This window comes from Taudactylus pleione, unplaced genomic scaffold, assembly GCF_031769625.1.
Source record: "Taudactylus pleione unplaced genomic scaffold, aTauple2 ptg000015l, whole genome shotgun sequence".
Lineage (NCBI taxonomy): Eukaryota > Metazoa > Chordata > Amphibia > Anura > Myobatrachidae > Taudactylus > Taudactylus pleione.
In genome coordinates, this window is record NW_028284417.1 from 4,168,517 (window position 1) to 4,180,619 (window position 12,103).

Consider the following 12,103-nt stretch of genomic DNA (forward strand, 5'->3'; position numbering starts at 1 on the left):
CGAGCGGCCAGGAGGCCGCTCCATTTTCATGGAGGAGGGCCCTGATTCAGAGCGAGCGCTCTGGTCAGAGCGATGGTCCATGGTCAACACGAGTTCATAGTGGAGAAAATCTTGGACTGTAGAATTTCCAGGGGTCATCTACAATTTTTAGTCCACTGGAAGGGCTATGGTCCGGAGGAACGTTCCTGGGTTCCTGATTTTGCACTACATGCTCCCAGGTTGAGAAGATGCTTCTTTCAGGAGTTTCCAGACAAACCAGGTTCTGGGGGTTCTTCAACCCCGCTTCAAGGGGGGGTACTGTTACAAGTCGCGGTCACGACTTGACACATTCTGACAGCATGCCCAGACAGGGCGAGGTTAGTTCAGTTCTTCCTGTTGCTAGGAGATCGGCACGTCTCAGGAAGTGATGTGTATTCCACAAGGGCAAACCTGATTGGGACTTCAGCTTATTTATACTCACTGATCTATTGCACCTGTGCCGACTATAGAGTGTCTGTGAGTTCCCTCGGCCTGGCTGCAGAGTCAGGTTGTTCCTGTTTTCCTGTTCACTGAACTCCCACACTGCTTCCTAACCGCATCCAGCAGCCCCCGTGCTGCCGTGTGCTCAGCTATCTTCTAACGGCTTCCTAGCCGCTACAAGTAGCTTCCGTGCTACCACCAATCTCCAAACGGCTTCCTAGCCGCATCCAGCAGCCTCCGTGCTGCCAACGTTCACCATACAGCTTCCTAGCTGCTCACTGTAGCTCCCGTGCTACCACCATTCCTCATTTGGCTTCTTAGCCGCTCCAAGCAGTTTCATCACTGCAACATCGGCACACTTGCTGCACCATCGGCTCTCAAAGCCATTATCAAACCCTAGACAGTTTATCTACGGCAATTGCCCAAACATCAGCACCATCGCTGCAACATCGGCACACTTGATGCACCATCGGCTCTCAAAGCCATTATCAAACCATAGACTGTTTATCTACGGCAATTGCCTCAACATTGGCACCATCGCTGCAATATCGGCACACTTGCCACACCATCGGCTCTCAAAGCCATTATCAAACCCTAGACCATTTATCTACGGCAATTGCCCCAACATCGGCACCATTGCTGCAACATCGGCACACTTGACGCACCATCGGCTCTCAAAGCCATTATCAAACCATTGATCATTTATCTACGACAATTGCCTCAATATCGGCACCATCGCTGCAACATCGGCACAGTTGCTGCACCATCGGCTCTCAGAGCCATTTGCTAACCCTAGACTGTTTATCTACGGCTATTGCCGCACCATTGCCGCACCATCGGCACCATTGCTGCACCATCGGCTCTCAAAGCCATTATCAAACCCTAGACAGTTTATCTACGGCAATTGCCTCAACATCGGCACCATCGCTGCAACATCGGCACACTTGACGCACCATCGGCTCTCAAAGCCATTATCAAACCATAGACCATTTATCTACGCCAATTGCCTCAATATCGGCACCATCGCTGCAACATCGGCACAGTTGCCGCACCATCGGCTCTCAGAGCCATTTGCTATCCCTAGACTGTTTATCTACGGCTATTGCCGCACCATCGGCATCATTGATGCACTTTTGGCACCATTGCTGCACCATCGGCACAGCTGTCACACCATCGGCTCCCAAGCTATTGTCCAAAAAAACAAACTGTACTCTCACAACATCCGTTCCATCAATATCCTTGTCATCATCAACTGTGTCAGTTCTAACTGTACATTCTTTACCTATTGAATTCCCTGTATCTCCATGTGAGGTGCTACTTCCTCGAGCATAAGTCCAGGTGGCCGACTAAGTACCGGTCATAGGCAAACGCAGGGGGGGGTTTCTGGTTGCCTGGAAACCCCCCTCCCCAGCCCACACCATGACCACAATAGAAATAGTAAAATAGAATTTTACTAGTTCTGCATGTCCTTCTCAGTATTACAAATGAAATAATTAGCACCACCTGTGGATCTTTTAACACGTGTTAAAAGATCCACAGGTGGTGCTAATTATTTAATGTTAGCCAGTAATAAATACACCTATGCACCAACTAGGAGATCTGAAAAAAATGCACTGTTAGAGGTGCACTGCTATAGACCATCAATAGAGTTAATTATTAATACCATATAATAATACACTAACCAGTGCATGACGAAACCAATATAGACATAAATGTCCAGGGCAGTGCTAGGTTCTTCTGCTACTCCCCAGACTTGCTCCAGTGCTCTGGAATGGTGCCCACATCTGAAATAAAAACACTCAGCTCAGGCAGGATGGCCTACTCCCGCATCTAATGGCTTACTGTGATCACTGGTCCTGTATATGCTGGAATTATGACACACAATATACTTTGCATGACACATATTAAAGCTGGTTAAGTGCTAATTGTGCCCTCTTCATGGACTGGCCACACTCGCTCTAAAATCAAGCATTAGGAAACCCCCCTTTAGAAATCCTGCATTTGCCACTGCCGGTGAACGTATCCTAGTTCTAAGGGAACAACGGGCGGTTGTTATTGGCGGAAGATCTCGCTAGCTGGGTTCTTGTGGCATCACATGGAGTAGGCATCAGAATTCGTAACAACACCATGATGACCACAATAATAATTGCCTATAATACTAAAGTTGCATGTTTTCAAGATCCCTTCAGTGTCATAAATTAAATAATTAGCACCACCTGTTGATCTTTTAAAATGTGTGAAGCAGTAATAAATACACTTGCACCAACTAGGAGAACTGGAAAACATACATTGTTAGGGGTGCACTGATATAGACCATATATCGGGTCAATTATTAATACTGTTTAATAATACACTATCCAGTGGATAAGGAGACCAATCTGTGCATGTATGTTCAGGGCAGTGCAAAGTTCTTTTGCTACTCACTAATACCTCTTTTCCACCAAAACCCGGGTCCGACCTGGGTTTTTGGACATGGTTCCAACCATGGTCAGACCCAGGTCAGACCCATTAATACCCCTTTTCCACCTAAATTCCGGGTCTGACCCGGAGTTGGAACAAAATTCCTATCCGGATCAGATCCGGAATTTTGCCGGCGCCGACTTGGGATATTCCCGAGTCAGCGCCGCTCACACCGCAGTCGGGTCTGCATAAACCCGGCTTTTGCGGAGTGAAAGTGGTCGCTTGGAGATTACGTCATCTCCAAGCGCCACTGAAGCCGGACCAATCAGCCGGCTAGCAGCGCACTCCAGGTCATCGTGACCCAGAGTGCGCTGTTCTCATAGCAGGGTTTCACGGGCTACGCCTGTGTTAAACCCTGCTAGTTACCTGGGTTGGATTGCCGGGTCACTTGACCTGGCGATCCAACTCTCTCGCCTTTCACACCAGGGAGCTACCCGGGTTAACCCTTCAAAAACCCGGGTTTTAGCTCCGGTGTAAAAGGGGTATAAGATTCCTGAACTTACTGAAATGATCTGGAATGGAGCCCACATCTGAAATGAAAACATTCAGATCAGGCAGGATGGCCCTACTTCCGCATATAATGGCTTACTGTGATCGCTGGTCGTGTATATGTCAGAATTATTACATACACTATACTGTACTTCGTATGACGTATATTATAGTTTAAGTGCTGAATATGCCCTCTTCATAGACTGGCCACACTCAATCTGAAATCAAACATTTGGAAACACCCATCTAGAAATCATGCATTTGCCCCTGACAATAATATGCTGTATTTATCAAACTATTACCACATTCTTTACTAACTAGACCCCAAGACATTATAGTGGAAAATCCTGTGTTTCAACTGGCCAGTCGTGGGTCAGATGAAACCCTCAATACTTCCATCCTCTCTGATCTGCAAAGACTAATATTATATGACATAATTTAGTTTTTACAGTATGGTATAACATGAATGTGATCCTATGCCTTCAAAAAAGGGTATTAAGAAATTGTTAATGAACTTTTATCAAATTGATTAATCTGTTGATACCACTAGGTGTCACCACTTAGCCATTATTTTGAAACAAAAGCAATGTCCAAATGTGCTAAGTCATCTTAGGGTTTTTTTCCCCCAGAATAAACAGTACTGTACTATACAGAAGTAATAGAATGAGTTGTCTGGTGTTATCTGCACTTATGGCCACATGACAGCATCAAGAAAAAGTATGAGATATTTGTTATATATAATATTATAGTTCAGTTCCTTATTCTTTTGTGTTATTGGTGTATTATTATTGTTTTAATTTAACTAACATTGCTGTACCTCAAATTTGAAGAATGCATCAGGGGTCTAACTTGTGTTAAAGTCTAGATACACTTTAAAGTCCCTAAGCTAATGCTGTAACTAATACAAGTATGAGCAAAGTGGACAACTCTTTGGCTCTGTCCTCAGAGAGGGTGCAGCCAGGTCAGCAATGCTGGGGGGTGTGGTGCAGTTACATGGGCAGTGCGGGAGGCACAACACCGCGCTTGCATTATTGCAGCACCGCCCCCTTATACAATGCAGCAATTACTGGGTTTGTAAAGTGAGGGTGGGGCAATGATGATACCAGAGCCGTAACTGGTATTTTTGGTGCCGTGTGCTAGAAAGAGCATTGGCACCCCCCTTTCCATATTTTAAATAGGGACATAAGATAGTGCACCTGAAAAAGGGCCATGGCCTCATGGGGAAGGACCAGGGAATAGATAGGATAGGCCAGGAGATGCTGGGGATAAAAGAAGAGGAAGCTACAAGTGAGAATAATAATAAACAGGAAAATTGACAGGCCCGAGCATGGTGCCTTGTGCCTTGTGCCATGACACAGGTCGCACTACCCTAGTTACGGCCCTGGATGATACAATTCAGCATGAACCATGGCATCAAGCCCCCTGGACAACCCACTTCAATTGGGAAGTGGATAGCCATGGGTAACCTAAAAGGAGACCTGACCACGCCGGGCGCCTAGTAGAGACACTCGAGATTAGGAAATTAGGAAGTCTCTGGGACATTCTGGGAGAGTAGGCAAGTATGGGCATGAGACCTTTATAACTTGACACCCGTTATTCAAAAAGTTCTGAAAAGCAGAAAGAAAAATATTGCAGTATTACTGCGGTTCATTGCACTTCTCATACAAAACAAGAAGAAGAAGAGCAAATTAAATGTCACAGGATGGTGCACTGGATTGATAGAATAAAATATAACTTTTATTAAATAAATAGTAAAATACTATTGTCCTCAGATTATAACATACAAAAAAGAAAGAGCGAAAATTAGTTAAAATTAGGGGTGAGCGGGTTCGGATTTCTGAAATCCGAACCCCACCGAGCCCCCCCGATCCGAGTCCGATCCGAATCAGGCTCGACTTTTCCCGCCTGACTCGGATCTGAAATCGAGGCAAAACGTCATCATCCCGCCTTCCGAGTCTCGCGGGTTTTGGATCCTATATAAGGTACCCGCGTCGGCGCCTTTTTCTCACTCGGCTGTGGACAGTGAAGAGGGAGGGTGGGAGTTAGGGCTGTGTAGTGTAGTGTAGTGTAGTGCTGCTGTTGTCCACTACTTCAAAGTCCATAGGGGCTGGCTGTGTTGTGCTGTGCTGCTGTTGTTAATAGGGGCTGTGCCCACTACTTCAAAGTCCATAGGGGCTGGCTGGACTGTGTTGTGCAGTCAGTTCTACATAGGGGCTGTGTCCACTCCAAAGTCCTGTGGAGTGTCCCAGTCCTAAAGGGGTGCTGTAGTGTTGTCCAGGGGGTGCTCTGTCCATCAGGGGTGCTCCCCCCAAGTGCTAAAAAAATAATATATTTTCTGTGTTTGTGAATTGTGTGCGCAGTAGCCGCACGTGCATCAACAAAGTAGTGCCAAGCGTGCGCCTGTGTCATAAGTAAAGGGCCGGCTGGCTTGACCGTTAAGGGTGCTGTAACCCCCGAAAGTACACTACAGTCCAAAACAAAAAAAAAATTATTTTCTGTGTTTGTGAATTGTGTGCGCAGTAGCCGCACGTGCATCAACAAAGTAGTGCCAAGCGTGCGCCTGTGTCATAAGTAAAGGGCCGGCTGGCTTGACCGGTAAGGGTGCTGTAACCCCCGAAAGTACACTCCAGTCCAAACCAAAAAAAAAATTATTTTCTGTGTTTGTGAATTGTGTGCGCAGTAGCCGCATGTGCATCAACAAAGTAGTGCCAAGCGTGCGCCTGTGTCATAAGTAAAGGGCCGGCTGGCTTGACCGTTAAAGGGTGCTGTAACCCCCAAAGTACACTCCAGTCCAAACCAAAAAAAAAATTATTTTCTGTGTTTGTGAATTGTGTGCGCAGTAGCTGCACGTGCATCAACAAAGTAGTGCCAAGCGTGCGCCTGTGTCATAAGTAAAGGGCCGGCTGGCTTGACCGTTAAAGGGTTCTGTAACCCCCAAAGTACACTCCAAACCAAAAAAATATATATTTTCTGTGTTTGTGACTTGTGTGCACTGTGGCTGCACGTGCATCAACAAAGGAGCAGCGCCAAGCGTGCGCCTGTGTCCCATAAGTAAAGAGCCGGCTGGCTCATTTCTTAAAGGGTGGTGTAACCCACAAAGTGCACTACTCTCCAGCAAAAATAAAAAAATATTTTCTGTGTTTGTGTGCGCTTTAGCCGCACGTATATATATCAATATAACATAAATGGAGGACCAAACTTTCTCCGATAAAAATAAAATAGGGAAAGATCAAGAACCACTTCCTCCTAGTGCTGTTGCTGCTGCTGGGAGTTGTTCATCATCCCAGAGAGGAAGTAGGAACATCTCTACTTTTACTAAACAATTGACCCTCCAACAGTCCCTAGCGATGAGGATGAAGTACGACAGCAGTCATCCTGAAGCAAAACGTATAACTGAGGCCTTGACTGCTATGTTGGTGTTAGACGTGCGTCCGGTATCCGACATTAGTGCAGTGGGATTTAGACAATTGATGGAGGTAGTGTGTCCTCGGTTCCAAATCCCGTCTAGATTCCACCTGCATCCTCAAAGCAGCAGCGACAAGCGTGCGTCTGTCTGTTAAAGGGTGGTGACACCCTCAAAGTGTGCTACACAAACAATTAAAATATTGTTCTTTTTTTTTCTGTCTTTGTGAATTGTGTGGGCTGTAGCCGCACCTGCATCCTTAAAGCAGCAGCGACAAGTGTGCGTCTGTCTGTTAAAGGGTGGTGACACCCTCACAGTGTGCTACACAAACAATTAAAATATTGTTCTTTTTTTTCGGTCTTTGTGAAATGTGTGGGCTGTAGCCGCACCTGCATCCTTAAAGCAGCAGCGACAAGCGTGCGTCTGTCTGTTAAAGGGTGGTGTAACTCTCAAAGTGCTCCAAAAAATAAAAAAACTATTTTTTTAATGTGTTTGTGACTTGTGTGCAATGTAGCCGCACTTGCATCCTCAAAGCAGCAGCGACAAGCGTGCGTCTGTCTGTTAAAGGGTGGTGACACCCTCAAAGTGTGCTACACAAACAATAAAAATATTCTTCTTCTTTTTTCTGTCTTTGTGAATTGTGTGGGCTGTAGCCGCACCTGCATCCTTAAAGCAGCAGCGACAAGCGTGCGTCTGTCTGTTAAAGGGTGGTGACACCCTCAAAGTGTGCTACACAAACAATTAAAATATTGTTCTTTTTTCTGTCTTTGTGAATTGTGTGGGCTGTAGCCGCACCTGCATCCTTAAAGCAGCAGCGACAAGCGTGCGTCTGTCTGTTAAAGGGTGGTGACACCCTCACAGTGTGCTACACAAACAATTAAAATATTGTTCTTTTTTTTTCGGTCTTTGTGAAATGTGTGGGCTGTAGCCGCACCTGCATCCTTAAAGCAGCAGCGACAAGCGTGCGTCTGTCTGTTAAAGGGTGGTGTAACTCTCAAAGTGCTCCAAAAAATAAAAAACTATTTTTTTAATGTGTTTGTGACTTGTGTGCGATGTAGCCGCACTTGCATCCTCAAAGCAGCAGCGACAAGCATGCGTCTGTCTGTTAAAGGGTGGTGACACCCTCAAAGTGTGCTACACAAACAATAAAAATATTCTTCTTTTTTCTGTCTTTGTGAATTGTGTGGGCTGTAGCTGCACCTGCATCCTTAAAGCAGCAGCGACAAGCGTGCGTCTGTCTGTTAAAGGGTGGTGACACCCTCAAAGTGTGCTACACAAACAATTAAAATATTGTTCTTTTTTTTTTGGTCTTTGTGAAATGTGTGGGCTGTAGCCGCACCTGCATCCTTAAAGCAGCAGCGACAAGCGTGCGTCTGTCTGTTAAAGGGTGGTGACACCCTCAAAGTGTGCTACACAAACAATTAAAATATTGTTCTTTTTTTTTCGGTCTTTGTGAAATGTGTGGGCTGTAGCCGCACCTGCATCCTTAAAGCAGCAGCGACAAGCGTGCATCTGTCTGTTAAAGGGTGGTGACACCCTCAAAGTGTGCTACACAAACAATAAAAATATTCTTCTTTTTATTTCTGTCTTTGTGAAATGTGTTGGCTGTAGCCGCACCTGCATCCTTAAAGCAGCAGCGACAAGCGTGCGTCTGTCTGTTAAAGGGTGGTGACACCCTCAAAGTGTGCTACACAAACAATAAAAATATTGTTCTTTTTTCTGTCTTTGTGAATTGTGTGGGCTGTAGCCGCACTTGCATCCTCAAAGCAGCAGCGACAAGCGTGCGTCTGTCTGTTAAAGGGTGGTGACACCCTCAAAGTGTGCTACACAAACAATAAAAATATTCTTTTTTCTGTCTTTGTGAATTGTGTGGGCTGTAGCCGCACTTGCATCCTCAAAGCAGCAGCGACAAGCGTGCATCTGTCTGTTAAAGGGTGGTGACACCCTCAAAGTGTGCTACACAAACAATAAAAATATTCTTCTTTTTTCTGTCTTTGTGAATTGTGTGGGCTGTAGCCGCACCTGCATCCTTAAAGCAGCAGCAACAAGCGTGCGTCTGTCTGTTAAAGGGTGGTGACACCCTCAAAGTGTGCTACACAAACAATTAAAATATTGTTCTTTTTTTTTTGGTCTTTGTGAAATGTGTGGGCTGTAGCCGCACCTGCATCCTTAAAGCAGCAGCGACAAGCGTGCGTCTGTCTGTTAAAGGGTGGTGACACCCTCAAAGTGTGCTACACAAACAATAAAAATATTCTTCTTCTTTTTTCTGTCTTTGTGAATTGTGTGGGCTGTAGCCGCACTTGCATCCTCAAAGCAGCAGCGACAAGCGTGCGTCTGTCTGTTAAAGGGTGGTGTAACCCTCAAAGTGTGCTCCACAAACAATAAAAATATTCTTTTTTTTTTTCTGTCTTTGTGAATTGTGTGGGCTGTAGCCGCACTTGAATCCTCAAAGCAGCAGCGACAAGCGTGCGTCTGTCTGTTAAAGGATTACATCGGTGACAGCATCCAAGTAGGCATGTCAGACAGTCCGTACCTGTACTGGCAGGAAAAAGAAGCAATTTGGAGGACCCTGTACAAACTGGCTCTATTTTACCTGAGTTGCCCCCCCTCCAGTGTGTACTCCGAAAGAGTGTTTAGTGCAGCCGGGAACCTTGTCAGCGAAAGGCGTAGGAGGTTGCTTCCACAAAATGTGGAGAAGATGATGTTCATAAAATGAATTATCAACTCTTCCAGGGAGACCAGCCTCCAGAACGTACAGAGGGACCTGTGGTTCCAGCAGGGACGAATTAATACTCTGTGAGGATGAGGATGTACACACTGAAGAGGGTGAGGAATCGGTGGATGAGGAGGATGAGGATGACATCTTGCCTCCGTAGAGCCAGTTTGTGCAGGGACAGATAAATTGCCAGCTTGTTTTGTGGGGGCCCAAACGAACCAATCATTTCAGCCACAGTTGTGTGGCAGACCCTGGCGCTGAAATGATTGGTTTGTTAAAGTGTGCATGTCCTGTTTATACAACATAAGGGTGGGTGGGAGGGCCCAAGGACAATTCCATCTTGCACCTCTTTTTTTTCTTTGCATTATGTACAGTTTGGGGCCTAGTTTTTCAATGCCATCCTGTCTGCCACTGCAGTTTCACGCCTAGATGGGTCACGTGTTTGTGCCGCCCACTCGTGTTGCTTAGCATAGTCATCCAGCTACCTCGGTGCAACCTTTTGGACATAAAAACACTATTGTGAGGTGTGAGGTATTCAGAATAGACTGGAAATGAGTGGAAAGTAAGGTTATTGAGGTTAATAATAGCATAGGAGCAGAAAAACCTACAAATTCTGTGATTTTAGCTGTTTTTATGCTTTTTTTCAAAAAAATACAGATCCAAAACACAAAACCCAGAACCCAAAACACGGAAAGGTGGTTTTGGCAAAACCAATCCAGATCCAAAACACGAAGAAAGATCCAGATCCAAAACCAAAACACAAAACACGAAAAGTGGCCGGTGCACACCCCTAGTTAAAATACAAATAGACGGTGTAAAAGAATAGAAAGTAAGTGATTTAAGATGTAGTTCTAAAAAGAACTTTAAAGCAGCGCTCCTACGTATTCATACAATAATTGGTATTGTTAATAATATTCGTGGTGCGTATTCTGTTTAATATATAAATATAGTGTTCCCACACTTCCTAAATAGCACCATACACGAATAATAATCTCTGCTGTTAGTGGTTACTCAGTGTACAATACTCCGGCAGTTGCTATATTGCACGTGTTTATAAAGAGTTCTATCCGTCAGACCTTATCCCATATGATCTTTCATAGGATTATTGTGGAGATCTCATATTGTGTCCTTGACACTTATCATTAGTCACATCTGTTATTATACAATTAAGTGGTATTCAGTATCCCCACAGTAGTTTTTTGGAGACACTTGTACTGTTAAAGTCATTGAAAATTGATGTACTATTAGTATTCTTAATATGTATCATACATAGATGGTCCTTATATCAAAGTGGATAGTCACACAGGGTACATATAATAAATTCTCTTATGTCCCTCTATTATATATTCATACGTGTATTCAGCTGACCAGAGTGCTCCTGGGAGCAATATATAAACGAGTGAGCTGTTTGGTGTTACATGCACCACTAGTATTGCGACTGTAATACTCTCACATATAATGTAATTCACCACTCAAGGTGGAACTAGTTAACATTGTCGTGAGAAATCTGTCCATATTCGTATTCGCAATTAATTACATCAGCAGGATTTAACATAACAACATATAAATGAATGGTAGGCAGCCATGCGGCACATTATATGTGAGAGTATTACACAAGCTCTGACTCAAAAATTGCTAACCTCGTCCTAGTGAAGCGGGCAGAATGGGGAGATTTAATGGGAAATTTGCGGGTCTGCAAGGAGGGGCGGGGCTAAATAGTGCAATTTACATCATTTAGGCTGTCCCCTCCTCACTGGTCAGCGAATCGTGGATTTTTCCAGGAAAGGGGTGGGGCCTAATCGCCCCCCTTCCCCGAATCAGCCTCTAGCTGCAGCTCTCGAGGCTGCTCCCGGAAAGGATATCTATAAAGTAGTTAAATATGGGCTGTGAGTTTTACAACAAACAATATAATTAAGGATTCTTAAGAAATATATGGTATAATATGGTATCTGCAGTCTGATGATACCAGCCCTATAACAAGGTGGCAGTGTGCCCAGTGCCGCAACCATCGTCTGAGCGGATGCTGTCATGACGTCGCTGCCGAGGGGATCGGTGGGCACTGCTGCCATCACCAGGAAAGTATGGCACTGTGGGCGCTCTGAGAAGCTGTACTGGCTCTGAATGCCAACAGTAAAATGGTCATCTTTAGGTTGACCATCATTCTGTAGACGTATTTAGGTCGATAGGGTTAATTTGTCGACAAAAGGTCAACATTTAGTATTGACATTTTAGTGTTGACATGTTAAATGTCAACCTTTTGACTGTGTCGACTATTTAACCCTGTCACCATAAAAACATGGCTATAGAATAAAGTAGGGGTGTGCACCGGCCACTTTTCGTGTTTTGGTTTTGGATCTGGATCTTTCTTCGTGTTTTGGATCTGGATTGGTTTTGCCAAAACCACCCTTCCGTGTCTTGGGTTCTGGGTTTTGTGTTTTGGATCTGTATTTTTTTTAAAAAAAGCATAAAAACAGCTAAAATCACAGAATGTGTTGGTTTTTCTGCTCCTATGCTATTATTAACCTTAATTTCCACTAATTTCCAGTCTATTCTGAGCACCTCACACCTCACAATAG